Source organism: Anopheles aquasalis, chromosome 2 (genome assembly GCF_943734665.1).
Source record: "Anopheles aquasalis chromosome 2, idAnoAquaMG_Q_19, whole genome shotgun sequence".
NCBI classification, from domain to species: Eukaryota; Metazoa; Arthropoda; class Insecta; order Diptera; family Culicidae; genus Anopheles; species Anopheles aquasalis.
In genome coordinates, this window is record NC_064877.1 from 18,102,501 (window position 1) to 18,117,500 (window position 15,000).

A 15,000-nucleotide genomic window follows, 5' to 3' on the forward strand; every position below is an offset into this window, starting at 1 on the left:
GCTGGTAATGGCGGTGCAGACATGGAACATGGAAAGGTGCAAACATTGTGTGCTGATTTTGTGTGACTGGATGTCACGAAAATCTTTGTCTCTTCGCCCGCCGAAAGTGGCCTGAAGAATCATTTATCATCACTTTGGTGTAGTGTAGTGTTTGAGCAACTAACGTTCTCTTTCCTATTAGTAGAATATTGATCTTTTGATATGATTCTACTACGCACTGGTTATGGCTCACCCCAATGCACCGTCTACCATTCGCTACTGCCGTCATCAAATGCCGGGTTGACGTCGTCATGTTTTCACCCGTGATACGGTTTGCACTCAAAACAAGTTTGATAGAAAGTTACAGATTTATTCAACAACATGTCCGCCTCCCCCTCGATCCTGCTGGTGTGGCGTGTAGGTGTAGCCAAGCATTCACACGCCGATTCGCCACTGGCAGCCTAATGCATCGAATGCAAACGGAGTAGCGGATTTTCCGCCACATTTATAACCCCGATGACGGTGCATTGCATTCGATTGTAGCCAGGCCCCGGTGCTATGATTAATGCATTTTGGTTTTAACTTCCGTACTGCTGGCTGGCTGGCTGGCTGGTGGGCTGGCTGGCTGACCAGTCTGGCGACACTTGGCGATCGGCCCCATCAAGCCGTAATTGTGGCCCAGTCGAACGGATTTAGATTGTCGCTACAATTTCTCGGCCGCTCGCTCGCACACATCTGGCGTTCTTTTGTGTCCACTAGCTTCACGATGCGATCACTAGCGATCAACGATGTTAAGCGATTTTCGCACCGGAAAGGATGCCCAACTTGATGGTGCTCTGGCTGCGATAACTTTTTGTTACGATTATCTCTAGCTAGTACGCTTAAATCCGCTTTACGCTTAAATCCGGATCGGGCAGCTCTGTGTAAAGTATATGCGCTGCACATCCTGTTGCGCTAAGTGCAATTGCAAAAATGGAATGAAGAAAAAAACGGCGAAAGGTGAAGCGAGATTTATTGATGATGAGATCATAAAATATGACAGTGTTTGACGGAAGTCGCAGCGAACTGTCATGATCATGCTCGTGTGCTCTAGTTCGTGGTGGTATCGAACGCATAAAACAAACGAGAGAGATAAATTACCATTACTGGTGCTCATGATCATCTTTCACATTTCACTTCGTACCTCTGCTGATGGCGTCGGCATTGGCCTCAGTTCGAGAAGCTTCGAGCGCCTTTGGCTTTGTTACCTCCGTTACGATCCGTGCGCGCACGGGCTTGTGATGTGGCTTTATTGGCGCACACGGGGAAGTATTGGCCTCAGAGCCATCCCGGGGGTTGCCTTCCAAATGGGCCCCTTCCGCACCGAAACTCAAGCCCATAATGTTCAACGCGCGTGAATGTAGCGCGTCTGTCGAACACATCTGCCTTCTCCGGTTAACGATTGCATCACCGGCGGTCCGTTGGACTGGGGAAGTTTGACAAAACTCTCTACACAATCGAGGTCAGTGATGCGGCGGGCGGCGGGAGTGTGCAGCCGGTTCGGAGGGGGACTGTAGACCTAAATAAACAGCTTATCGTATGCATGGATTGCTGATAGTTACTTCCCGTTTTCCCGGTGTTCGGCACAGCATCAGCAATGGCTGGCAAGATACTGCCAAAGATCTTGTCGGTCCGAGAGGCCGGGCCAAAAGGATGTCTTTGAGGCACGAAGTGAAAAGTAAAAGTTGTTCATGGTCTGTGGCGTCTCGGCACTCACATTGCCGGTGTGGTGCGGCTGTTAAATGCATATCTTGTCCGAGATGAAAATGCTGACGAATGAAGGCCGCTTGATAATGTCGTTGGCGGCGGCGATGATGATGATGATGCCTCTCGGAAGGCGGGCGCAGGCAGTAGGGGGCATTAACTGCCCCCGGTCTTGCGGGGTGATTGGGGCGGATACCACGAATTCAAGTGGCGTTGAGATCGCGTCTGAAGATAGCAATCGGAGACACTTGGTGGCGTTGGTGAGATGACCAGCGTTGATCCGATCGCTGTTGGCGCCATCCAGTACGTTCCGGCATGCCAGTAAGGTACACGAGGAAGGAAAGGCGCCCACGGTCGCGGATGAGAACAGTACTTTGAACATGGTAGTGGTGGAATCGATCTCATCTGTCGAATAAACCATTTTGACAGTCGACCACGGGGTGCGCTCCGAGGTGTGAATTTCGGACTCTGTTACATCACTCGGCATAACGCCTGGCACTGGCGATTCCGCTTTACATAACTCATTTGCAGTGCCCATGGCCAAGAATCATCATCATCATCATCACCATCATCAGTGGAATCGGCCACAAGAAAAACATGACGCATGTTAGATCGCAAACATCGCGATGGCATGGACCAATCAATCATTGCCGTATGATGGATGGCTTCGCTGGGCTCTAGCATAAACCTATGCTCAATCATTTCATTCCGGTACGCGAGAGTAAAGGGAGAAGATGCTATGACTGCCGCTGATTTGTTTAATGAGAGAGCTATTTGCTTGTGATGGTTGTGGTGTTTTGATTCAACCGGTGTTCATCGGGAAGGATGACGTGAGCAGATGCTGCACGTGTCAAACATCGCTACCGTATTGCTGCTGATGAAAGCAATGGCGATTGATGTGGTAAGCTAGGAGTTCGCAACATCCTTCACTTGAAAAAAATGTTCATCTGGAGATCAAAACGCTATGACTTATGTTTTATGCTTCGCAGCAACAGCAAGAACACCCAGGTTACATCATTTTTCATTTAAACGGTAAAAGGATCAGCTAACGAATGTAAATTGCTTCACTGCTACTACCTAAATGTGATGATGCTTTGTTATCATGACGCAGCGATTGCAATTCTGATTACGATCTTTGCGCACCAATCACGTCAATAGTCGGTACTACTGCCAATGTGTCACCGCCACCACGGTCATCGTAGTGACGGTTCGTAACGCAATTGGAATCCGAAAAATGAATTTTCAAAACCAACGCTCAACCGCCACTATGGTTGCTCTAAATGATGCACCACCACTAGAAGCCACGTGCTGCTCGGTCAAACCACGGTACTGTAACCAGTCGAGTGCTGCTTCTGCATCCGTAACACCCGCGCTTACACTGTAGCACACTCGGTGGGTGGCGAGCATTATGAGTGGAGCTGTAGCTGTGTTATGTGCTGCGTGCATCGCGATGGCAATCGGCAATCGGTCGGCGTGTTCGGCTGGTAGTGACGCAAAAAGACGCAGAAAACCGTGAAATAATGGCACTTATGCATCATCATCAGCACCATCACCATCATCTAGCGTGAGGGTGAGGGCGCACAGAGCGTTCACTGATACTGCCTTTCACCCGAGGGGGAGCCTCGGAACGTTTTGCTATTTAATTGTTTTTACTCAGCTCTATGAAGCTGTCAGTTCGATTAATGCCGACTTCATTCCATGAAAGAGCCGTTTTTTCTACACTTTTGTTAACTTTTTATGCGAAACCTTTCTCCACATGGCAGTTGGCGATGGGTTGACGGAATGACGAATCATCGAATTGCCAAGGTCGCACGGGGCCTCATTTTCCTCGTTGCCCAATTTCTGTATCGCGACGATGACGATGACGTGCGTCATATTTCTCTCGTCGGTGGATTACACTTGTCCCTGCCAAAAACCGTTCGTTGTGCTGTTTGCAGTTGCAGCAGTAACTGCCGGGAGAATCTTATCGAACGAACGAACGGTAAAAACGCTCATCCTGAGAGAGAGAGAGCGCACAACGGCGCAAACCGGTCACAGGAATCGAATTATGCAACGCGCATCAACGCGGGCAACAATGCAACCAACAGAACCGACCAGACGAAATCTCGTTCGCAAGATCCGCTCTTTGTGGTGGTCATCGCACCATTCACAGCATGATTCGCGATACTGATGATGTTTCTCACGTGCTCGCGCTTGCGATCGCAAACACCGATCACAGTTAACCGGTTCGTGATCGACAATCAGCTCCGGTTTCCAGTTGACCAAAAAATCAACCGAGACGTAATCGATCCGAATCTGGGTCAACCATCACCGGCACCACACCGTCGTCAGTCAGCAGTTTTCGCTTTCTGTTCCATCATCTCGCCTCGCCCCGTTTCGTGCTGCTGCTTTGTCCTTTAATGCTTAAAGCAACGCACAGCAGTCCCATGGGAATGGGTAGGCTGTCTGTGATGGCAACCTTGAAAAGTGTAAACACGACCACATCATCGCTTTCTGCATGCCATGCTGTGCGCGATCGACGGCGAATCGTTCGATGCGATTGGAGCTGGAACTCTCTCGTCGCTTGTTTACGGTCAGCTGCGCGAGTTGATGGGCGATACGGTGGCCGTAGCGATTACGTGCTGCCACGGCGGTGGCCACGGTTACGTGTACCTCGGGTGCATTATGAGCCGGACCGGGCCGAAAGATTATATCAAAGTGGCCAGCGGCGCGAAGAGTCCACGCCGTCCTGCGCGCGCAGTCCAGTCTCCAGCAACAAACCAACCGCGCATCGAGGATGCAGATCTCCAATATTGCACACACCACAGGTGAGGAAGGCTGTGATGCTGATTAACCTTTTGGGCGTGTGCCTTGAACTAACGCAAACACAACCGCACCAATGGACCATGCGATGGACTACGCAGTGGTGGGGCATAGGCGCGCCCTACCGGCACCGCGTGAGCCGAAGTTCACTGGAGTGATATAATGGCCGATAATAATGTTGCGCGCACGCTTGCATAACCGCGAAGGTTGCATTTCGTCGCAAGCGTCGCGGGTGCGTCGTCGTTGGGGACACTCCAGCCACCTGCCAGAGCGCCTGAACACGGAGGGAAGGGGAACCAGATTTATCGTCGAGGATCTGGTCGTCTCTTCCACGGCTTATGGCCATCAATCGTGCTGCTGCGGTATTCCTGCGGTAAAAGCTCCGCTGGGAGGAAATGAAAGTGACAAAAGGCTCCCCCCGGGGTCACAAACCGGTGTGAAGTGTGTCAGTCGAACAGTGCCGGGCCATCGGCATCTCCTTATCGATTACGTCGCCGGTTCGGGAACGTACGACGATCGTTTTGATCGATCGGCATCGAGGTGACATAGGTTAGGGGTGGTTTTTTTTTTGGGGGGGGGGGGGGGTTGCACCTTTTGCCCTCGTAAACTGTGTGACCGTGGCCGGTATCTGGGGCCGGCCGAAAAAGGTTACGGAACACAGGCGTTGACGTCCTGTTTTTTTAACGCGATTTTTTGGAGCGTTCCTTGAACTTTTGCAACGATAACTGAAGGCGTAATGGGGGGGGGGGGGGGTTGTGGGTTTATATGATCCCACCCTTTGATAATACTTACAATTGAAATATAATCCAAAGTTGGCGCTGCTGCTCGTCTTCCATTGCTGCTGTCTCGCCAGCTTGATGTTTGCTCCTTCTAATTTCAATCACTTTCCTCTGTCTAATGTTGTCACCGAATGTCACCGACTATGTTGAAGAGAAGAAGGCACTACTGCTGCTGCTTTGATGCGAGTTACATATCTTGATGCACTTGTCCGGCTCCGCTGTAACCAAATCGCACACCTTTGAAATCTGAGGCTCACACAACGGGTTCGCTATCTGTCACATCGCTTCAGCACTTTCCACTTTGTGTCACCAACCTCTCGTTCGAGTGATGATTCGTTGTTGCTCCTTCGAGGCACAATCAGACGAGATGAAACTGTTGGTACAACCTGCAACCGGAACCAAGATGACGGTGGCCGTAAACACAATAATGATTACCCATTCGAGCTCGAGCTTCAACTAAATCCCTCCCCTCTCTACACCCTACGGCGCATGTTCTATTGTTGCGCAGCATGCTTAGCCCGCTCCCCGGTGGCGGTCACAATCGGAATTGTTTTGTTAGAAGAAGGCCCAAACGCCGACGACTCCGACGACGACAATTGTCTGTGGCCCTCGATTGGCGGTTTCGAATTGGCAAAAACGCGGCGAATGCTTCACAGCTCCTTGTGGACAATTTCATCGAAGGCGAGGAATTATCGAGCTAATTCCAATCAACTGTTCACTCGAGGCGACTGAACGACGATTGTTGGACCTTAGCTTCCGCCAACGATGAAATGAAAAGTGTGAACAGTACTTAGCGCGACAGATTGTGTTTACAAATCGACATCGCACTGTGACACTGGACGAATGTTGGCATTGTTTACCGTTGTGTTCATCTGGTGGCTGATCAATTTGCAAATGCAATCATGTTAAGCAAATGGCTGCAAAGTGTCTGCGGGAACGCTTCCCACGCACGCTACCCAGCGTTGTAAAGGGCGCGATCCTCGAAATGATTCGTTTGGCGGTCGATTAGCTGAAAACGGTCATGTGCGTGTTGCGTGCAGATGTGGTTATCAGCACGCACAAACCTTTCTTCACATTCATGAAATCGCACAGCTAGTAGCGCTATTGAAAAGCAAAACAAACGCCATGATCGCTGCAGGCGATCACTTGGGAGGCCTGCACCATAAAGATGGAACCGCTGATTATTCGCAAAACAATTGCCAAGGCGAGGTGAGGATTTGATTAACTTGGCATCATAAAAGATGTAACTGTTTGCAACCAGCGTGCTATCTGCCTCTGCATCTCCGGCAGTGCATGAGAGAATAGAATCTATATATCGAATTATTTTACGAGCGAGAAGCTGTAAACGTTGCAATTTCCATGACCGTAACCGTGGGCTTCAATCATGATACCCCCCCCCCCCCCCCCCCCCCGACATGATGATCGCTGCACCGATCGTCCTAATGCACGCGAACTTCGAGCGCAATGGAAGCACATCCTGCTGCACAGTGTAAACAAATGCCATTTCCAATTCACTGCACATTCAACGGACACGCATTGGCCACACCAAAGTAATGAAAAGTCCTTGCGCTCGAAGTCCCCGCAGGAGGCCAGATTCCTTTTCCACGTTCTCGGCAATTTCACGCACCGTCCGAGTCCTTCATGTTCCGATGAGTATCTCAGTATTCCGCTGAACCGGTCCATCTCTTCTAAACACTTCTAAATTAATGCACGCACGCACGAACGACGGTTAGATAATGTGCTAGTGGGTTGTTCGCTTCTTACGCTGCAGTAACGACATCCCCCAAGCGTGGGGCCGGGAAGAAGGCAGTTGGCTTCCGTACCAAACCACCGCCGTCGAGGATACACGTCTCGCGAGCACGAGTTCAGAAGTAAGACTGAGGTCGCATATTGCTCGAAAATCACCTGAAAACCAAAACGCAACGTACCGACCACCACCACCCCAAGATGATGACGATGACGATGGAGAAGGGGGGCTGCTCCATGTGCGCGCAGCTCGTTGAAGAGAGGGAGACAACTGGCAGGCAGGCAGGCCCCCCTGGCACCCGGTTCGTAATAATGCTGTACGCTGTGGCTGCGTGCGCGCTGGCTCACTGGTTGACTTGTGTGTTAGGTTCGCTCGGTGGCTCGGTTCGGGCCACCTTTAGCCATGTCCACCTCGGTGGGATGCGTGGTAGGACGAGCGCCGAACCGGGGAGCCAGCAAGCGAGCCAGCACTGGCCAGTGTGCAGAGAGCGAGAGTAGCGAGAGTAGAAGAAGGAAGAAAATGAAGCCTTGGACGGCGATCACTGTCACCGAAAGTGAGAGTGGGAGCGCACGAGACAACCGTTTTCGTTTGTGTGCCACCGGTGTGCTGTGTTTGTAGGCCGCCGGCGTCGTCGTCGTCGTCGTCGTCGTCGTCATCGCCACTGCCAGAGATCGCTAGTCGAGCGATGTTCTCTCTCTCCGAGTGCTGGGACTGTGGGCTTTGTGTGATCGCGGCGGCAGCAACAGCAGCAAGGAGAAGGGTTGCTGCTGCTACTAACGATCATTTGCCGGGTGCGGTAGTCAACCACTCCGGGGGGTGACCACATAATCTGTCGTCGGGCCCTACCCCTCTGGGAGACGCTCGGTTCATTGCTTTGCCTTTTCCAGTGCCAGTGTTACGAGGTCCTAATCTGCTTGTTATGTTTTTATTTTAAGGTTCTGTGTTTCATCTGAGATAAGGGAGAGAGAGATGCCCTTTGAGGGATGCCGAGCTGCGTGCTCTACGCCCTACCATCAATCCCGGCGATGCTAGCGATAATGATGATGCCGTTCGAGAATCTTATTAGTGGATCGCGTGGTCCAACGGTATCGCTTCCACAGCCGGAATGCGTCGGAAGCGGCATTCGAGACAACAGATTTGAGCTTAACAGCAGCTCTTTTAATGACATCTTCATTAGGCGGATCTGTGACACTTTACATGATCAGTGCGGGGAATGCTACCGGACTAGAATGTTACAACGCGTTAGGAACAGTCATTAAAATGGAATCTTGCGGCTGCTTGGGACATCGTTTTTGAATGCCACGGCTCGTATGTTTAACACATTGGGAGTGATAAAAAAATATTAGAATCGGACTCGTTCCCGATTACCTTGCTTGAAACGTCTCGAAAGACTTCAAGGCACGAGCAAGCGACGAACTTCGCGCCAATAACATTTGACGCGGAACAGACCACGTCCAGCGTTCAGCATACCGATTATCGAACCGGTGATGAGTGTCACGCATACTTAAATCGTTCGCTGTTTACCTATACAGTCACGAGAAAATGGCGAGATTCTTCTACCGCGTTTACCGTGGAGCTACATATGATGATGATGATGATTGCGAACGGTTGGCCGATAATCAGCAACGCTAATGCTTCCTAGCTGCAAATGGCACCCATTCCTCATCATGCCGCACTCTCACGTACTCTCTTCGACCGGAGTCCGGACCAGCATTGGCAGAGTAGCGTTGGCGCCGTCGTCTGCTTTCTTCGTCGTGAAACACGTGGAGGCTGGGAGGAAGGAGTTTTGAAGGACGTACAGCAGCCCGCTGCCGCACGTACGTGCGTCCGTGCGTCCGTCCGTTTGGGCCAGGGCTGTTTGCTTCGAGCTTTCGGCTTTTCCGACAGCAGCACTCCCAGTGTTTATTTTCCTCCATCATCACAGTCTGTGTGGGGGCTTTTTTTTGTTGTTGTTGTTCCCGTACAGTTTGCCAAGCCTTTTTCTCTTCTCGAGCTTTTCGACCCACTTATGTGGGGGATGATGTAATATCGCTCACATTCCGCCGTCGCCGAAAGCACTTTCACTGCGCGCTCGCCTTGAACCGGTGTAGGATAGGATAGGAGGGATGGTGCGGGGTGAATGAGTTGTTTCTTGACCGAAGCGAACAGAGGATGGGGCTTGGGGTTGGGGATGGATGCAGGCAATGAGTGTGTTTGTGTGTGTTTATTTGCAAAGATGCAGGCGAATGGAAACGACTGCGCCAAGTTGCTGCGAGTGTTTTCGTGGTTCACTTTCATCAGGATGTCCCGATCCCGGGTTTGGGCCTGATCCAGCGGCAGCAGCATTAGCGCCAGCAACAAAAAAGCAACTCCATCGTTCAGATTAAAACTTGTTTTCAAGTGTCTTCGAAACATGGAAGCCAAAGACCATCCTAGTTTGCATCAACCGATCAGAGGATCCCCCCCGAAGGAATGCGGTGGCGGTGCCGGCGTGCCGGAAACTGCGACGACGGTGACGTAAAATCACGCTGTGGCTCCACTTGTTCCACTTGTTTAAAGTGTCCCGAATCGATCGGGATTTAATAATTCCATCGCATCTCGTGACCGCAAGATCTGTATCGTCCGGAAAAAAGGAAAAAGAGAAAGAGGAACAGATAGAGAGGCGCACCAGTTGATTTGGAGGGCGTGCATAAAGCCCAAATGGTTTTAATAGGCCGTAAAGTCCTAACGGACCCAAGAAGCGGCTAGATCTCATCGAGAAAGTGAAACGGAAGGAACCAAAATGGAGGAAACGAGAGCGAGTGACAGTGGTGGTCGGGTGAAGGGATTCCGATTGATCATAAACATTTCCTCCGATTTCCTCTAAGGGGGTCGGTTCCACCAAACACAAACAATTCGAATCCGCTCGAATCGCATCTCTACGGCTCTCGTCTCGTAGAGGCAGATGGGCCGACCGGCAACTTTACGGAATTTCATTTCTTTCTTCTTTCTTTGATGACGCAATCTGGAACCTGGTCAGAGCAAGCTGAGGTGTGGTGGAGGAGCTGAGCGTTTTTGAACCAACGCCAATCGGTTCCGATGATCTAGACGTTTCGGATTTGATCGATCTCATTGGCCGGATTGCCACTTCGATCGCTTGGTGTTATGGTTTGCGAAAACAGAGAAAAGAGGTGCTTTTCCTGCTTGAGCTTGAATGCACGCGCGTTGCTTGTTACCGGTTTTGGGGGCACATTTTTCGACTTGGAATTGTAGACAAGCACACGCATGAGGTGTAAGATTCGTTGAAAGCAACACTTTTGGCCATCAATTGCTAATTGGGTGCTCTAAGAGGCTGTTGTTGTTTTAGCGTCTTCAAAATCGGTTCCCCCATGCAGTTTATTAACTACAAAATAATGGAATTGATGGTTGAATTGTATTATTTCAGTACAAGCGATTGTTTAGGCATCGGAAGCTTATCTTCAATATGAAGGAGCCTTAATGGAAATCCATCTCGTTAAAAGTACATTTATTGGCATGAAATACGCTTTGTTTACGTCAAAGATAACGCTTTGGCTTGAGTTCACGAGGGTTTGCAAACTGTCATCAACAAAATATGTGATGTTTAGAATATCTTCGCCTATTTAATACAATTCATCCAATCCAACTCTTTTGAACTGTTTGGATTTCATATCCTTGACTACAAGGCACATGTTTGGATCAGAAACTGCCTCCAACTGTAACCTCATGTAGCTTCCAACCGAAGTAACTTGAAATGCAATAGGATCAGTTGTAACTCTCGACACAAATGATCTAATTTCCCCCAAGAAAACGCACCGAATGAAAAGCTCTTGAATGCGCCCGTTCCACACCAGAGAGCCACCGGATTGAACCCTTAAATCGAATAAATGGAAAAAGGTTACGAAACGATTGTCTGCTGATGTGCAACGGCGCACCCTAAAGGGATACCTAAACACCGTTAATGGGTTCCATCTGCCAACGCATTAGTGTATGCATCGCTTATCAGTCACACCCGACGAGACGATTACAGGGCAGGGCAGAGCAGCGCCACGCCCCGAGCATTTGACGGTAGAGACGGTAGACGCCTTCCGACAACGTCAACTCTGAATGGCGCACCGAGCGTACCGAGAGCTTTGGGAAAACTGTGATGGGAAAAGTGAAAATGTAATGTGTGTGCCCCCACTGTGTGGAGACAGGAGGAGAAGAATATCATTCCGTGTGACGTATGATGACGTACGTACCTCCGGTCCCGGTGTTCTGTTGCTGTCGCTCTCCGTAGCGCCGTCGCTATCGACCGCTGCTGCTGCTGGTGCCACTAGACGTTTCGATTGTGATGCAACGACGCATGTGATCATGATGACGACTGGCTCGCAGACAACCGCACCTTATACAGTGCATCGCGCTACTCTGGTGGACGGCCCGCGAGTTCGCCGGAAAGTGTGCGCCGGACCCCAAAAAGTCAAGCATAACCCCGGCCCTTCTGTGTACCTTCTTCAGCTACTATGACGACGGACCTCCTCCCGTGCAGCATCAGAGTGCTCGAGCGCGTAACAGCAGCATCGCGTGCCGTCCACGGACGGACAGTGATTATGTGTATCTCCTGGTGTTGCCGGGGAGGGTTTTCCAAACCGGCGCTGAGCTGAACGGAGCTGAACTGATGCCGGTCTGTCGGTCAGTTGGACGGCCGGCCGGCCAGCCGGGATTGATCGCCACCACCACGGTGATCTAATGATAAGCACACGCGATGGCTGCGAACGCTACGCTTTTGAAGCTCGTCCACCCACCACCTGATGGACAGCCGTGATCGACGACATAACCGTGCGGCATGCGGGCACGATCCATCGAATGTAAGTCAATGGGTTGCGCGGTTTTGATCCTCGCTTTACTGTCATTTCCACGCCACAAACAGTACGCGGCCTCGGCCTCGGCCAGGGATCGGCTCGTCACGTCATCGTGCCTTTTTGATGCTCGTGAGCCGGCGCACGTACGACGATCGGCCGTGTGCGATGGAGTGTATTCGCGTGTGGGAAAATTGAACCTCACTCTCACTCTCTTCTTTTCCACGCAGGTTGCAGCTTCACTTCACAGCTTCCTCTTCATCCGCGAGCAGCACGTGGACGAGGATCATTTGCATAATGTAACCAGTGGGCCGCCGCTCGCCGCAGCACTAGTAGTAGCGCTGAGTGCATCATAAAACGATCTCTTCCCAGCGCGTTTATGCCGGGCAGTAAAACGGGTTCTAAAAATAAAGGGCTTTCGGTAGCATAGAGAGACATATTTATGCTCACCGGCGTCCTCTTCATAACCTTAGTAATTGTTGTAACGATCTGTAGTTGAAGACGTTTCAACGCGCCTCGCAAAATGGAGACAGAGGATCATGATCATGATCGCGGTTCGGTGGTTTTATCGCGACGCTAACGATGAGCGAACGGGAGGAAGGGGGGGAGGGGGGATACTACCCGTACTTACTGTCTAATCATAGACATTTATGCGGGCAGTCCGATGCCGTAATCAGCGCCCCTCTGATAATTAATCCGTGGCGCGCGGTGCAAGCTAATGAAGTGGCGCACAGTGGATGCCGTTGTGAAAAGGTGCTTCGTAAGTGTGACTTCCCGTTGCGTTGAGGAGACAAATTGTATCTCGAACGGGGGGATGTCCTGTTGTGGAATGTGTTCCACTGCAACGATCTACACGGTGGCCGGTGATTGATGATCCTTCTTGAACGTTACAAAACATTTCTTTCGTGTACTTTCGACGAAAGTAAGGTGCAGCTAAGTAACCGCAAGTGCGATGTGCGATGTTTCTGCTTGGCTGTAACCAAATTTCATCAGATTGCGATCATCGTAGCGCAGTTATAAAACACCACCAGACGGTGGTTCTGTCCTGCTGCTTATCACGTTCGCACCACAGACAGCACCGGACTGGCTTGCCTCCTTCGGCATCGATTGATTAGCATCGAAGTCAGTCAAGCCGTGAAACAATTAGAGCTTGAAATTGGAGCATTTCGGTATCACGGCACGACCGCGCTGCGCCTGTTTGCCTGCGCCTGGTGGTCACTGGCGCTTGGCACGATTTTGCTGGGAAAAAGGTTGCGCTTTGCGTGCGCGCTCGCGCGGTCCATAGCTTCGTTCTTTCGGTAGCCTTTCTTCGCGAACAAATTCATTACACTACAGGGAGGACTACGCGTGTGGCATCTAAGGTACTTGCATTGCTCAACTGGCATGGCGCGTTGTCTGGTTTTAATGACGGCCGGGCAGCATTATTCAATCGCGCAAATCCACGGGCGCGATTTGAATTCGGGGCAAATACGCCGTCCAGTAGTAGTCTATTAGGGGCCACAAAATGTCTCTTTCGATCAGCAAATGGCCGTTCCATTGGGCGATTGTTAGCGGATGAAATATCGATCCAGATACTGTCCTTGATCGGTTACATAAATTTCTCCTCGACCATTCATGAGCCACGCGATCCGTGCGATCTGTGGACTGCCCGTGGACGATCTAAGGGAGTCATTTGGTGCTGGTATACCGGAGGCGCGCACCGGCACAATCCTTTCGGTTCCGGAGCAGTGTACCAGCAGCATAAAAAAAACCGTACTTTCTTTGAGTCAGAAGCGCCTTATGCAAGAGCTGGTCCGTGGAGTAATGAGTGGTGGTGGTCGGCGTCCTCGGAACCCTCCTTCCGTCCGATTCGTATCGCGGCGTAAAAGAGGGCATGAGCGCCGCGTCCGAGTACCAAAAGTGTTTAACGTAGTTTCTATTGCGAATTCAAATGTCACTCAAGTGTTGTTTCCGTTGGTGGCAGGAGGAGGCAGGACAGTGGGGTGGTGTACCCGGCAGGCCAGTCGATGATTTCGGAGCATTTGTCCCCCCGCACTCTCTCTCTCTCTTTCTCCGCTCTGTACATTGCGCTCCCCTCATAATTGTCGTAATGGAAGAGGTTTCGTTGGTTCGCTTTTCGTCTTTTCATCATCCGGTTGGCTGTGGCCTGGCCTGGCCTGGCCTGGCCGGCCGTCCGTCCGTTCAATGTGTTCGCTCGCTTTAACGTGACATTGTTCACGTTCGCCCAGCAGCAGCGGCCAGCTCAGCCGCCAGTGCTTCCTTATGCAATTGTTTGCTCCGTCTTATGCGATCGGCGTTCGGCAAAACCGGACGCGCGCATGGTCCGGACCAACGATATTGCGCATCCAGGCCGCGAAGGCCTGGCGACTTGGGGCAGAAAGGGGAGCTTGGTGTGTCGGTTGCAACGCAACCTTGAAGGGTGTGTACCACATTAACCTGAGAAAGAGGAATAGATACGTGACTCGCCATTGTCGGTGATCATCGTCCGCGGCTGCATACGCCCCGACTCCCAAACCCGAACAGAGGGAAGGTGTTAAGTCGTACCGAATGGAATTTACATATTTTTACGAATGACAAATTGAATTGTGTGTCCAACGTTGCAATTCCGGGTGTGGGTTACCGAGGATGGGGTAATTTCGTGTGTAACGATTGTGTCGGACGATAGCAACAATTCGTTGATATTGTTTCGATATTAATGCGTGTGCGCGTGTCTGTGTGTGTAGCTGGGTGTTATTTTAAATGCCAAACGTGTAAATCAAATTATTTGAATTTGCATTTGATGTGGATATGGGATTTTGTTCAGCTTTGGTATCGGCATTTGGGCTTCTGCGTGTTGAACATGATTTTCATGTTCAGTAAATTAAGAAGGATCACATAACAGACAATCGGTATCGGATAAACGTTACGCAAGCAAGGGCCTTGCAATATCTATCCATGAACGACAAATATCTTGCATTTCTCTGCATCATTTCTTTCCAAACTCACGTGTTATTTATTTGATTGAGGTTCGATAGTCGGAGGTTTAAAGTTTTTGGAATAGTTATAGCTGCTTGTTAATAGTTGTAGTGAATAATTTCTTGAATCCGGTGAACGAAGTTTTTTTAATAATCAGCGAAACGACTACAGCTGATGGTGC

At 50.6% G+C, this 15,000-nt stretch overlaps 2 protein-coding genes across 5 annotated transcripts in view; one reads left to right on the forward strand and one right to left on the reverse strand.

The window, feature by feature from the left end:
- LOC126569437 (glucose dehydrogenase [FAD, quinone]) overlaps positions 1-7,166 on the reverse strand; it is an 11,069-nt gene extending 3,903 nt beyond the window's left edge. The window contains exons 1-2 of one of the 2 annotated variants that reach the window (XM_050226516.1): positions 7,068-7,166; positions 5,317-5,689 (exon numbers count right to left, since the gene is read on the reverse strand). The gene's annotated coding sequence lies outside the window, so the exon portion shown is untranslated. Of the gene's footprint in view, positions 1-5,316; positions 5,746-7,067 lie in introns of those variants that run through there. The other variant, XM_050226517.1, reaches the window with a different exon arrangement.
- LOC126569443 (flotillin-2) overlaps positions 1-15,000 on the forward strand; it is a 136,882-nt gene that overhangs the window by 35,557 nt on the left and 86,325 nt on the right. The gene's annotated exons all lie outside the window — the stretch shown is intronic.